The sequence below is a fragment of the Oncorhynchus mykiss genome, chromosome 2, assembly GCF_013265735.2.
Source record: "Oncorhynchus mykiss isolate Arlee chromosome 2, USDA_OmykA_1.1, whole genome shotgun sequence".
NCBI lineage: Eukaryota > Metazoa > Chordata > Actinopteri > Salmoniformes > Salmonidae > Oncorhynchus > Oncorhynchus mykiss.
The window spans coordinates 15,230,550-15,244,024 of NC_048566.1; the positions used below are offsets into that span (position 1 = coordinate 15,230,550).

A 13,475-nucleotide genomic window follows, 5' to 3' on the forward strand; every position below is an offset into this window, starting at 1 on the left:
TTGCAAAGTTTCAGATGAATGTCACAGAGGGTAGAGTCAAAATCAAGGCCCCAGTGAGAATTGAACTCACGACCCCTGGTTTACAAGACCAGTGCTCTAACCACTGAGCTATGGAGCCATACGGCAAGGTATGAAGAATTGGAATGCTATAAAGATCACACCCGTCATACAGTTAAAAAAAGAGACACACCTAAGTAACCAAACATGCAGGTTTCCCAGTCTGGCTCCTACAGTAAATGCAGATTCCTTGACATCCTTTGTTATACATTTAATGACAAACTCTCCCAGGTCTATGTGACCCACAGGCAGGTCAGGTATAGTGGTCCACATTCTTCAGAATTCTCCTTTAATAGTCTCCTCTCCTTCATGACCATCCATTTAGTTATTTTTAGGGGTAGATCAGCTTTAATACTGCAGATGGATTGTGTGTCCTTTCAATGTAACTGTCTGCATCATTTCCAATCCCCCATACATTTTTTTTACAAACATTCCATTGTATTATTTTCCCTTAACCCTACCACCCCTCCCCTAATTGGATTCAATTAAAGGACATCAATACTTAGACTTCTACTTCTAGCTTATACATACTATAAACATATTAGGGACACAGTATATTTTACATTAGTCATATTTTTATATTTTTAATTTTAGTCCCACCCTTCAGCTACCCTCAACCCCTCTCACCAATCTCTGAAAACCATCCAACTTTATAAGGGTACACTTATCATAGTTCAGTTGTATTCCAGAGAGGTTAGAGAAATGATCTAGATTGTCTATGAGTCTCTGCAGCGATCCAAATGGTGGTTTTAAAAGAAAGCATAAGTCCTCACCTTTGTTTTTAAGCCCCGGATTTCTATCCCCTTGATTTTATTGTTCGTTCTGATTTTAATAGCTAACATTTTGATGGCCATGATGAATAGATATGTCGACAGTGGACAACCTTGTTTCACTCCTCTTGACAGTAATACCCTCTTCCGACAACATCCGATGAAATTGGAGAGCGCCAAATTCAATTGACAAAGTCATAATATTAAACATTCATGAAGATAGAAGTGTCTCATATCATTTAAAAGCTTAACTTCTTGTTAATCCAAATGCGTTGCCAGATTTCAAAAAGGCTTTACGGCGGAAGCATACCATGTGATTATCTGAGGACAGCGCCCCACATCAAAATATTTTTTCAACCAGCACAGGCTTCACAGAATTGAAAATGGTGATTAAATAAATCACTTACCTGTTTGCAATCCCAAGGATCCCAGCTACACAATGAATGTTCGTTTTGTTTGATAAATTCCTTCTTTATATCCAATAAAGTTAGTTTAGTTGGAGCCATTGATTTCAGTAATCCACTCCTTCAACATGCATACAAAGGAATCCAAAAAGCTACCGGTAAACTTTGTTCATACAAGTCAAACAATGTTCTATTCAACCCTCAGGTACCCTAAGATGTAAATAAAGGATAATCCTCCAGACAGAAAGAACGGTGTTCAATAGGAAAGGAAAATAACGAAGAGCGCACCCTCATTCATGCGCGCCAAAAGCCTACTTTTCCTGTTGAGCTTCCTTGGGAAAAACTACTATTACTTGTTCGTATTTCAACAAACAAGCCTGAAACCCTGTATAAAGACTGTTGACATCTAGTGGAATCCATAGGTACTGCAATCTGGGAGGAATTTTTATATACAGACCCATAGACTTGCATTGGAAAGGCCTCTTAGCGCCAAAAAATACAACTATTTCTGGATGGATTTTCCTTGGGTTTTCGCCTGCCATATCAATTCTGTTATACTCACAGACATTATTTTAACAGTTTAGAAACTTCAAAGTGTTTTCCATCAAATTCTACCAATTATATGCATTTCCTAGCTTCTGGTCCTGAGTAACAGGCAGTTTACTTTGGGCACGTCAGTCAGGCAGAAATTCAGAATACTGCCCTTCAGAAGTTTTAATACTTTCTCAGAAGTAGCCATTATTTACTATACTGAACAAAAAAATATACGCAACACGCAACAATTGAAACGTTTTTACTGAGTTACAGTTAATATAAGGAAAAGTTCAAGTTAATGTTGTTATTCTTTCAACATGGATTACATGACCTCTGCTAGGTCTCTAGTTTCAGCACTTTTTAAATCATGATGGGTAGCCCAGGACAGAATCGGCAAATGGTAACTCCCACCCTTTGCAAAGTTTCAGCTGAATGTCACAGAGGGTAGAGTCAAAATCAAGGCCCCAGTGAGAATTGAACTCACGACCCCTGGTTTACAAGACCAGTGCTCTAACCACTGAGCTATGGAGCCATACGGCAAGGTATGAAGAATTGGAATGCTATAAAGATCACACCCGTCATACAGTTAATAAAAGAGACACACCTAAGTAACCAAACATGCAGGTTTCCCAGTCTGGCTCCTACAGTAAATGCAGATTCCTTGACATCCTTTGTTATACATTTAATGACAAACTCTCCCAGGTCTATGTGACTCACAGGCAGGTCTGGTATAGTGGTCCACATTCTTCAGAATTCTCCTTTAATAGTCTCCTCTCCTTCATGACCATCCATTTTGTTATTTTTAGGGGTAGATCAGCTTTAATACTGCAGATGGATTGTGTGTCCTTTCAACGTAACTGTCTGCATCATTTCCAATCCCCCATACATTTTTTTTACAAACATTCCATTGTATTATTTTCCCTTAACCCTACCACCCCTCCCCTAATTGGATTCAATTAATGGACATCAATACTTAGACTTCTACTTCTAGCTTATACATACTATAAACATATTAGGGACACAGTATATTTTACATTAGTCATATTTTTATATTTTTAATTTTAGTCACCACCCTTCAGCTACCCTCAACCCCTCTCACCAATCTCTGAAAACCATCCAACTTTATAAGGGTACACTTATCATAGTTCAGTTGTATTCCAGAGAGGTTAGAGAAATGATCTAGATTGTCTATGAGTCTCTGCAGCGATCCAAATGGTGGTTTTAAAAGAAAGCATAAGTCCTCAGCGTACAATGACACCTTTGTTTTTAAGCCCCGGATTTCTATCCCCTTGATTTCATTGTTGGTTCTGATTTTAATAGCTAACATTTTGATGGCCATGATGAATAGATATGTCGACAGTGGACAACCTTGTTTCACTCCTCTTGACAGTAATACCCTCTTCCGACAACATCCGATGAAATTGGAGCGCGCCAAATTCAATTGACAAAGTCATAATATTAAACATTCATGAAGATAGAAGTGTCTCATATCATTTAAAAGCTTAACTTCTTGTTAATCCAAATGCGTTGCCAGATTTCAAAAAGGCTTTACGGCGGAAGCATACCATGTGATTATCTGAGGACAGCGCCCCACATCAAAATATTTTTTCAACCAGCACAGGCTTCACAGAATTGAAAATGGTGATTAAATAAATCACTTACCTGTTTGCAATCCCAAGGATCCCAGCTACACAATGAATGTTCGTTTTGTTTGATAAATTCCTTCTTTATATCCAAAAAAGTTAGTTTAGTTGGAGCCATTGATTTCAGTAATCCACTCCTTCATCATGCATACAAAGGAATCCAAAAAGCTACCGGTAAGCTTTGTTCATACAAGTCAAACAATGTTCTATTCAACCCTCAGGTTGATGTTCTATTCAACCCTCAGGTAAGATGTAAATAAAGGATAATACTCCAGACAGAAAGAACGGTGTTCAATAGGAAAGGAAAATAACGAAGAGCGCACCCTCATTCATGCGCGCCAAAAGCCTACTTTTCCTGTTGAGCTTCCTTGGGAAAAACTACTATTACTTGTTCGTATTTCAACAAACAAGCCTGAAACCCTGTATAAAGACTGTTGACATCTAGTGGAATCCATAGGTACTGCAATCTGGGAGGAATTTTTATATACAGACCCATAGACTTGCATTGGAAAGGCCTCTTAGCGCCAAAAAATACAACTATTTCTGGATGGATTTTCCTTGGGTTTTCGCCTGCCATATCAATTCTGTTATACTCACAGACATTATTTTAACAGTTTAGAAACTTCAAAGTGTTTTCCATCAAATTCTACCAATTATATGCATTTCCTAGCTTCTGGTCCTGAGTAACAGGCAGTTTACTTTGGGCACGTCAGTCAGGCATTCAGAATACTGCCCTTCAGAAGTTTTAATACTTTCTCAGAAGTAGCCATTATTTACTATACTGAATAATAAAATATACGCAACACGCAACAATTGAAACGTTTTTACTGAGTTAATATAAGGAAAAGTTCAAGTTAATGTTGTTATTCTTTCAACATGCATCACTGGATTACATGACCTCTGCTACTCCTGTCTCTAGTTTCAGCACTTTTTAAATCATGATGGGCAGCCCAGGACAGAATCGGCAAATGGTAACTCCCACCCTTTGCAAAGTTTCAGATGAACGTCACAGAGGGTAGAGTCAAAATCAAGGCCCCAGTGAGAATTGAACTCACGACCCCTGGTTTACAAGACCAGTGCTTTAACCACTGAGCTATGGAGCCATACGGCAAGGTACGAAGAATTGGAATGCTATAAAGATCACACCCGTCATACAGTTAAAAAAAGAGACACACCTAAGTAACCAAACATGCAGGTTTCCCAGTCTGGCTCCTACAGTAAATGCAGATTCCTTGACATCCTTTGTTATACATTTAATGACAAACTCTCCCAGGTCTATGTGACCCACAGGCAGGTCTGGTATAGTGGTCCACATTCTTCAGAATTCTCCTTTAATAGTCTCCTCTCCTTCATGACCATCCATTTTGTTATTTTTAGGGGTAGATCAGCTTTAATACTGCAGATGGATTGTGTGTCCTTTCAATGTAACTGTCTGCATCATTTCCAATCCCCCATACATTTTTTTTACAAACATTCCATTGTATTATTTTCCCTTAACCCTACCACCCCTCCCCTAATTGGATTCAATTAATGGACATCAATACTTAGACTTCTACTTCTAGCTTATACATACTATAAACATATTAGGGACACAGTATATTTTACATTAGTCATATTTTTATATTTTAAATTTTAGTCCCACCCTTCAGCTACCCTCAACCCCTCTCACCAATCTCTGAAAACCATCCAACTTTATAAGGTTACACTTATCATAGTTCAGTTGTATTCCAGAGAGGTTAGAGAAATGATCTAGATTGTCTATGAGTCTCTGCAGCGATCCAAATGGTGGTTTTAAAAGAAAGCATAAGTCCTCAGCGTACAATGACACCTTTGTTTTTAAGCCCCGGATTTCTATCCCCTTGATTTTATTGTTGGTTCTGATTTTAATAGCTAACATTTTGATGGCCATGATGAATAGATATGTCGACAGTGGACAACCTTGTTTCACTCCTCTTGACAGTAATACCCTCTTCCGACAACATCCGATGAAATTGGAGAGCGCCAAATTCAATTGACAAAGTCATAATATTAAACATTCATGAAGATAGAAGTGTCTCATATCATTTAAAAGCTTAACTTCTTGTTAATCCAAATGCGTTGCCAGATTTCAAAAAGGCTTTACGGCGGAAGCATACCATGTGATTATCTGAGGACAGCGCCCCACATCAAAATATTTTTTCAACCAGCACAGGCTTCACAGAATTGAAAATGGTGATTAAATAAATCACTTACCTGTTTGCAATCCCAAGGATCCCAGCTACACAATGAATGTTCGTTTTGTTTGATAAATTCCTTCTTTATATCCAAAAAAGTTAGTTTAGTTGGAGCCATTGATTTCAGTAATCCACTCCTTCAACATGCATACAAAGGAATCCAAAAAGCTACCGGTAAACTTTGTTCATACAAGTCAAACAATGTTCTATTCAACCCTCAGGTACCCTAAGATGTAAATAAAGGATAATCCTCCAGACAGAAAGAACGGTGTTCAATAGGAAAGGAAAATAACGAAGAGCGCACCCTCATTCATGCGCGCCAAAAGCCTACTTTTCCTGTTGAGCTTCCTTGGGAAAAACTACTATTACTTGTTCGTATTTCAACAAACAAGCCTGAAACCCTGTATAAATACTGTTGACATCTAGTGGAATCCATAGGTACTGCAATCTGGGAGGAATTTTTATATACAGACCCATAGACTTGCATTGGAAAGGCCTCTTAGCGCCAAAAAATACAACTATTTCTGGATGGATTTTCCTTGGGTTTTCGCCTGCCATATCAATTCTGTTATACTCACAGACATTATTTTAACAGTTTAGAAACTTCAAAGTGTTTTCCATCAAATTCTACCAATTATATGCATTTCCTAGCTTCTGGTCCTGAGTAACAGGCAGTTTACTTTGGGCACGTCAGTCAGGCATTCAGAATACTGCCCTTCAGAAGTTTTAATACTTTCTCAGAAGTAGCCATTATTTACTATACTGAACAAAAAAATATATGCAACACGCAACAATTGAAACGTTTTTACTGAGTTAATATAAGGAAAAGTTCAAGTTAATGTTGTTATTCTTTCAACATGCATCACTGGATTACATGACCTCTGCTACTCCTGTCTCTAGTTTCAGCACTTTTTAAATCATGATGGGCAGCCCAGGACAGAATCGGCAAATGGTAACTCCCACCCTTTGCAAAGTTTCAGATGAACGTCACAGAGGGTAGAGTCAAAATAAAGGCCCCAGTGAGAATTGAACTCACGACCCCTGGTTTACAAGACCAGTGCTCTAACCACTGAGCTATGGAGCCATACGGCAAGGTATGAAGAATTGGAATGCTATAAAGATCACACCCGTCATACAGTTAAAAAAAGAGACACACCTAAGTAACCAAACATGCAGGTTTCCCAGTCTGGCTCCTACAGTAAATGCAGATTCCTTGACATCCTTTGTTATACATTTAATGACAAACTCTCCCAGGTCTATGTGACCCACAGGCAGGTCTGGTATAGTGGTCCACATTCTTCAGAATTCTCCTTTAATAGTCTCCTCTCCTTCATGACCATCCATTTTGTTATTTTTAGGGGTAGATCAGCTTTAATACTGCAGATGGATTGTGTGTCCTTTCAATGTAACTGTCTGCATCATTTCCAATCCCCCATACATTTTTTTTACAAACATTCCATTGTATTATTTTCCCTTAACCCTACCACCCCTCCCCTAATTGGATTCAATTAATGGACATCAATACTTAGACTTCTACTTCTAGCTTATACATACTATAAACATATTAGGGACACAGTATATTTTACATTAGTCATATTTTTATATTTTTTATTTTAGTCCCACCCTTCAGCTACCCTCAACCCCTCTCACCAATCTCTGAAAACCATCCAACTTTATAAGGGTACACTTATCATAGTTCAGTTGTATTCCAGAGAGGTTAGAGAAATGATCTAGATTGTCTATGAGTCTCTGCAGCGATCCAAATGGTGGTTTTAAAAGAAAGCATAAGTCCTCAGCGTACAATGACACCTTTGTTTTTAAGCCCCGGATTTCTATCCCCTTGATTTTATTGTTGGTTCTGATTTTAATAGCTAACATTTTGATGGCCATGATGAATAGATATGTCGACAGTGGACAACCTTGTTTCACTCCTCTTGACAGTAATACCCTCTTCCGACAACATCCGATGAAATTGGAGAGCGCCAAATTCAATTGACAAAGTCATAATATTAAACATTCATGAAGATAGAAGTGTCTCATATCATTTAAAAGCTTAACTTCTTGTTAATCCAAATGCGTTGCCAGATTTCAAAAAGGCTTTACGGCGGAAGCATACCATGTGATTATCTGAGGACAGCGCCCCACATCAAAATATTTTTTCAACCAGCACAGGCTTCACAGAATTGAAAATGGTGATTAAATAAATCACTTACCTGTTTGCAATCCCAAGGATCCCAGCTACACAATGAATGTTCGTTTTGTTTGATAAATTCCTTCTTTATATCCAAAAAAGTTAGTTTAGTTGGAGCCATTGATTTCAGTAATCCACTCCTTCAACATGCATACAAAGGAATCCAAAAAGCTACCGGTAAACTTTGTTCATACAAGTCAAACAATGTTCTATTCAACCCTCAGGTACCCTAAGATGTAAATAAAGGATAATACTCCAGACAGAAAGAACGGTGTTCAATAGGAAAGGAAAATAACGAAGAGCGCACCCTCATTCATGCGTGCCAAAAGCCTACTTTTCCTGTTGAGCTTCCTTGGGAAAAACTACTATTACTTGTTCGTATTTCAACAAACAAGCCTGAAACCCTGTATAAATACTGTTGACATCTAGTGGAATCCATAGGTACTGCAATCTGGGAGGAATTTTTATATACAGACCCATAGACTTGCATTGGAAAGGCCTCTTAGCGCCAAAAAATACAACTATTTCTGGATGGATTTTCCTTGGGTTTTCGCCTGCCATATCAATTCTGTTATACTCACAGACATTATTTTAACAGTTTAGAAACTTCAAAGTGTTTTCCATCAAATTCTACCAATTATATGCATTTCCTAGCTTCTGGTCCTGAGTAACAGGCAGTTTACTTTGGGCACGTCAGTCAGGCATTCAGAATACTGCCCTTCAGAAGTTTTAATACTTTCTCAGAAGTAGCCATTATTTACTATACTGAACAAAAAAATATATGCAACACGCAACAATTGAAACGTTTTTACTGAGTTAATATAAGGAAAAGTTCAAGTTAATGTTGTTATTCTTTCAACATGCATCACTGGATTACATGACCTCTGCTACTCCTGTCTCTAGTTTCAGCACTTTTTAAATCATGATGGGCAGCCCAGGACAGAATCGGCAAATGGTAACTCCCACCCTTTGCAAAGTTTCAGATGAACGTCACAGAGGGTAGAGTCAAAATAAAGGCCCCAGTGAGAATTGAACTCACGACCCCTGGTTTACAAGACCAGTGCTCTAACCACTGAGCTATGGAGCCATACGGCGAGGTATGAAGAATTGGAATGCTATAAAGATCACACCCGTCATAGAGTTAAAAAAAGAGACACACCTAAGTAACCAAACATGCAGGTTTCCCAGTCTGGCTCCTACAGTAAATGCAGATTCCTTGACATCCTTTGTTATACATTTAATGACAAACTCTCCCAGGTCTATGTGACCCACAGGCAGGTCTGGTATAGTGGTCCACATTCTTCAGAATTCTCCTTTAATAGTCTCCTCTCCTTCATGACCATCCATTTTGTTATTTTTAGGGGTAGATCAGCTTTAATACTGCAGATGGATTGTGTGTCCTTTCAATGTAACTGTCTGCATCATTTCCAATCCCCCATACATTTTTTTTACAAACATTCCATTGTATTATTTTCCCTTAACCCTACCACCCCTCCCCTAATTGGATTCAATTAATGGACATCAATACTTAGACTTCTACTTCTAGCTTATACATACTATAAACATATTAGGGACACAGTATATTTTACATTAGTCATATTTTTATATTTTTAATTTTAGTCCCACCCTTCAGCTACCCTCAACCCCTCTCACCAATCTCTGAAAACCATCCAACTTTATAAGGGTACACTTATCATAGTTCAGTTGTATTCCAGAGAGGTTAGAGAAATGATCTAGATTGTCTATGAGTCTCTGCAGCGATCCAAATGGTGGTTTTAAAAGAAAGCATAAGTCCTCAGCGTACAATGACACCTTTGTTTTTAAGCCCCGGATTTCTATCCCCTTGATTTTATTGTTGGTTCTGATTTTAATAGCTAACATTTTGATGGCCATGATGAATAGATATGTCGACAGTGGACAACCTTGTTTCACTCCTCTTGACAGTAATACCCTCTTCCGACAACATCCGATGAAATTGGAGAGCGCCAAATTCAATTGACAAAGTCATAATATTAAACATTCATGAAGATAGAAGTGTCTCATATCATTTAAAAGCTTAACTTCTTGTTAATCCAAATGCGTTGCCAGATTTCAAAAAGGCTTTACGGCGGAAGCATACCATGTGATTATCTGAGGACAGCGCCCCACATCAAAATATTTTTTCAACCAGCACAGGCTTCACAGAATTGATAATAACGATTAAATAAATCACTTACCTTTGAAGATCTTCCTCTGTTTGCAATCCCAAGGATCCCAGCTACACAATGAATGTTCGTTTTGTTTGATAAAGTCCTTCTTTATATCCAAAAAAGTTAGTTTAGTTGGAGCCATTGATTTCAGTAATCCACTCCTTCAACATGCATACAAAGGAATCCAAAAAGCTACCGGTAAACTTTGTTCATACAAGTCAAACAATGTTCTATTCAACCCTCAGGTACCCTAAGATGTAAATAAAGGATAATACTCCAGACAGAAAGAACGGTGTTCAATAGGAAAGGAAAATAACGAAGAGCGCACCCTCATTCATGCGCGCCAAAAGCCTACTTTTCCTGTTGAGCTTCCTTGGGAAAAACTACTATTACTTGTTCGTATTTCAACAAACAAGCCTGAAACCCTGTATAAATACTGTTGACATCTAGTGGAATCCATAGGTACTGCAATCTGGGAGGAATTTTTATATACAGACCCATAGACTTGCATTGGAAAGGCCTCTTAGCGCCAAAAAATACAACTATTTCTGGATGGATTTTCCTTGGGTTTTCGCCTGCCATATCAATTCTGTTATACTCACAGACATTATTTTAACAGTTTAGAAACTTCAAAGTGTTTTCCATCAAATTCTACCAATTATATGCATTTCCTAGCTTCTGGTCCTGAGTAACAGGCAGTTTACTTTGGGCACGTCAGTCAGGCATTCAGAATACTGCCCTTCAGAAGTTTTAATACTTTCTCAGAAGTAGCCATTATTTACTATACTGAACAAAAAAATATATGCAACACGCAACAATTGAAACGTTTTTACTGAGTTAATATAAGGAAAAGTTCAAGTTAATGTTGTTATTCTTTCAACATGCATCACTGGATTACATGACCTCTGCTACTCCTGTCTCTAGTTTCAGCACTTTTTAAATCATGATGGGCAGCCCAGGACAGAATCGGCAAATGGTAACTCCCACCCTTTGCAAAGTTTCAGATGAACGTCACAGAGGGTAGAGTCAAAATCAAGGCCCCAGTGAGAATTGAACTCACGACCCCTGGTTTACAAGACCAGTGCTCTAACCACTGAGCTATGGAGCCATACGGCAGGGTATGAAGAATTGGAATGCTATAAAGATCACACCCGTCATACAGTTAAAAAAAGAGACACACCTAAGTAACCAAACATGCAGGTTTCCCAGTCTGGCTCCTACAGTAAATGCAGATTCCTTGACATCCTTTGTTATACATTTAATGACAAACTCTCCCAGGTCTATGTGACCCACAGGCAGGTCTGGTATAGTGGTCCACATTCTTCAGAATTCTCCTTTAATAGTCTCCTCTCCTTCATGACCATCCATTTTGTTATTTTTAGGGGTAGATCAGCTTTAATACTGCAGATGGATTGTGTGTCCTTTCAATGTAACTGTCTGCATCATTTCCAATCCCCCATACATTTTTTTTACAAACATTCCATTGTATTATTTTCCCTTAACCCTACCACCCCTCCCCTAATTGGATTCAATTAATGGACATCAATACTTAGACTTCTACTTCTAGCTTATACATACTATAAACATATTAGGGACACAGTATATTTTACATTAGTCATATTTTTATATTTTTAATTTTAGTCCCACCCTTCAGCTACCCTCAACCCCTCTCACCAATCTCTGAAAACCATCCAACTTTATAAGGGTACACTTATCATAGTTCAGTTGTATTCCAGAGAGGTTAGAGAAATGATCTAGATTGTCTATGAGTCTCTGCAGCGATCCAAATGGTGGTTTTAAAAGAAAGCATAAGTCCTCAGCGTACAATGACACCCTTGTTTTTAAGCCCCGGATTTCTATCCCCTTGATTTTATTGTTGGTTCTGATTTTAATAGCTAACATTTTGATGGCCATGATGAATAGATATGTCGACAGTGGACAACCTTGTTTCACTCCTCTTGACAGTAATACCCTCTTCCGACAACATCCGATGAAATTGGAGAGCGCCAAATTCAATTGACAAAGTCATAATATTAAACATTCATGAAGATAGAAGTGTCTCATATCATTTAAAAGCTTAACTTCTTGTTAATCCAAATGCGTTGCCAGATTTCAAAAAGGCTTTACGGCGGAAGCATACCATGTGATTATCTGAGGACAGCGCCCCACATCAAAATATTTTTTCAACCAGCACAGGCTTCACAGAATTGAAAATGGTGATTAAATAAATCACTTACCTGTTTGCAATCCCAAGGATCCCAGCTACACAATGAATGTTCGTTTTGTTTGATAAATTCCTTCTTTATATCCAATAAAGTTAGTTTAGTTGGAGCCATTGATTTCAGTAATCCACTCCTTCAACATGCATACAAAGGAATCCAAAAAGCTACCGGTAAACTTTGTTCATACAAGTCAAACAATGTTCTATTCAACCCTCAGGTACCCTAAGATGTAAATAAAGGATAATACTCCAGACAGAAAGAACGGTGTTCAATAGGAAAGGAAAATAACGAAGAGCGCACCCTCATTCATGCGCGCCAAAAGCCTACTTTTCCTGTTGAGCTTCCTTGGGAAAAACTACTATTACTTGTTCGTATTTCAACAAACAAGCCTGAAACCCTGTATAAAGACTGTTGACATCTAGTGGAATCCATAGGTACTGCAATCTGGGAGGAATTTTTATATACAGACCCATAGACTTGCATTGGAAAGGCCTCTTAGCGCCAAAAAATACAACTATTTCTGGATGGATTTTCCTTGGGTTTTCGCCTGCCATATCAATTCTGTTATACTCACAGACATTATTTTAACAGTTTAGAAACTTCAAAGTGTTTTCCATCAAATTCTACCAATTATATGCATTTCCTAGCTTCTGGGCCTGAGTAACAGGCAGTTTACTTTGGGCACGTCAGTCAGGTAGAAATTCAGAATACTGCCCTTCAGAAGTTTTAATACTTTCTCAGAAGTAGCCATTATTTACTATACTGAACAAAAAAATATGAAACGTTTTTACTGAGTTACAGTTAATATAAGGAAATGTTCAAGTTAATGTTGTTATTCTTTCAACATGCATCACATGACCTCTGCTACTCCTGTCTCTAGTTTCAGCACTTTTTAAATCATGATGGGCAGCCCAGGACAGAATCGGCAAATGGTAACTCCCACCCTTTGCAGCACTGTGTAAAGTTTCAGATGAATGTCACAGAGGGTAGAGTCAAAAGCAAGGCCCCAGTGAGAATTGAACTCACGACCCCTGGTTTACAAGACCAGTGCTCTAACCACTGAGCTATAGAGCCATACGGCAAGGTATGAAGATTTGGAATGCTATAAAGATCACACCCGTCATACAGTTAAAAAAAGAGACACACCTAAGTAACCAAACATGCAGGTTTCCCAGTCTGGCTCCTACAGTAAATGCAGATTCCTTGACATCCTTTGTTATGCATTTAATGACAAATTCTCCCAGGTCTATGT

The 13,475-nt window shown here is 38.3% G+C and overlaps 7 non-coding genes across 7 annotated transcripts; all 7 read right to left on the reverse strand.

Annotated features, from left to right (window-relative positions):
- Positions 1-45: 45 nt before the first annotated feature.
- Positions 46-118, reverse strand: trnat-ugu. The gene has a single exon. It is a non-coding gene; the product is annotated as a tRNA-Thr (tRNA).
- Positions 119-2,224: 2,106 nt separating this feature from the next.
- trnat-ugu lies at positions 2,225-2,297 on the reverse strand. The gene has a single exon. It is a non-coding gene; the product is annotated as a tRNA-Thr (tRNA).
- A 2,141-nt stretch (positions 2,298-4,438) lies between these two features.
- On the reverse strand, positions 4,439-4,511 carry trnat-ugu. The gene has a single exon. It is a non-coding gene; the product is annotated as a tRNA-Thr (tRNA).
- Positions 4,512-6,632: 2,121 nt separating this feature from the next.
- trnat-ugu lies at positions 6,633-6,705 on the reverse strand. The gene has a single exon. It is a non-coding gene; the product is annotated as a tRNA-Thr (tRNA).
- A 2,121-nt stretch (positions 6,706-8,826) lies between these two features.
- Positions 8,827-8,899, reverse strand: trnat-ugu. The gene has a single exon. It is a non-coding gene; the product is annotated as a tRNA-Thr (tRNA).
- A 2,137-nt stretch (positions 8,900-11,036) lies between these two features.
- Positions 11,037-11,109, reverse strand: trnat-ugu. Its single transcript has one exon. It is a non-coding gene; the product is annotated as a tRNA-Thr (tRNA).
- A 2,115-nt stretch (positions 11,110-13,224) lies between these two features.
- trnat-ugu lies at positions 13,225-13,297 on the reverse strand. Its single transcript has one exon. It is a non-coding gene; the product is annotated as a tRNA-Thr (tRNA).
- Between the last annotated feature and the right edge of the window lie 178 nt (positions 13,298-13,475).